At 40.3% G+C, this 330-nt stretch overlaps 1 protein-coding gene across 1 annotated transcript in view; it reads right to left on the bottom strand.

Annotated features, from left to right (window-relative positions):
• Window positions 1-106, bottom strand: part of LOC101850119 — a 4828-nt gene extending 4722 nt beyond the window's left edge. Inside the window, exon 1 of the mRNA XM_005109937.2 lies at window positions 1-106. This exon is cut by the window's left edge and continues 325 nt beyond it. The gene's annotated coding sequence lies outside the window, so the exon portion shown is untranslated.
• Between the last annotated feature and the right edge of the window lie 224 nt (window positions 107-330).

Here is a 330-nt window from a genome sequence, read left to right as displayed (position 1 = left end):
ATTGTGGATTGTTGAAGTCAAAGGTTTTCACTGGCTTTGGAAGTAGATTCTAGATCTAGAGTTGGCGGAAGGGGAAGTGTTGCGAGTTTATTACATAGACTTGTACTATATCCCAGACTTTGCACCCTGACGTAATTCCGGTTATCTGTGGCGCTAATTATTAGAATTAGTTTGGAGTCAAATGAAGGGCAAGTGGAAGAAAGAGTTGTGCGCACTTGACATAGTGAGACTAGTATTTTGCCCTTCTTTTTGGTTGCCTTTGGTGTGCATGTTTGGAAAATAAGTTTTTATAGAGAGCAAATTGCAGCTGCCATGACAGACAATGCATTT

Source organism: Aplysia californica, unplaced genomic scaffold (genome assembly GCF_000002075.1).
Source record: "Aplysia californica isolate F4 #8 unplaced genomic scaffold, AplCal3.0 scaffold00833, whole genome shotgun sequence".
Taxonomy (NCBI): Eukaryota; Metazoa; Mollusca; class Gastropoda; order Aplysiida; family Aplysiidae; genus Aplysia; species Aplysia californica.
The sequence above is the reverse complement of the archived record's forward strand: the minus strand, read 5'-3'. Positions and strand labels throughout refer to the sequence as shown.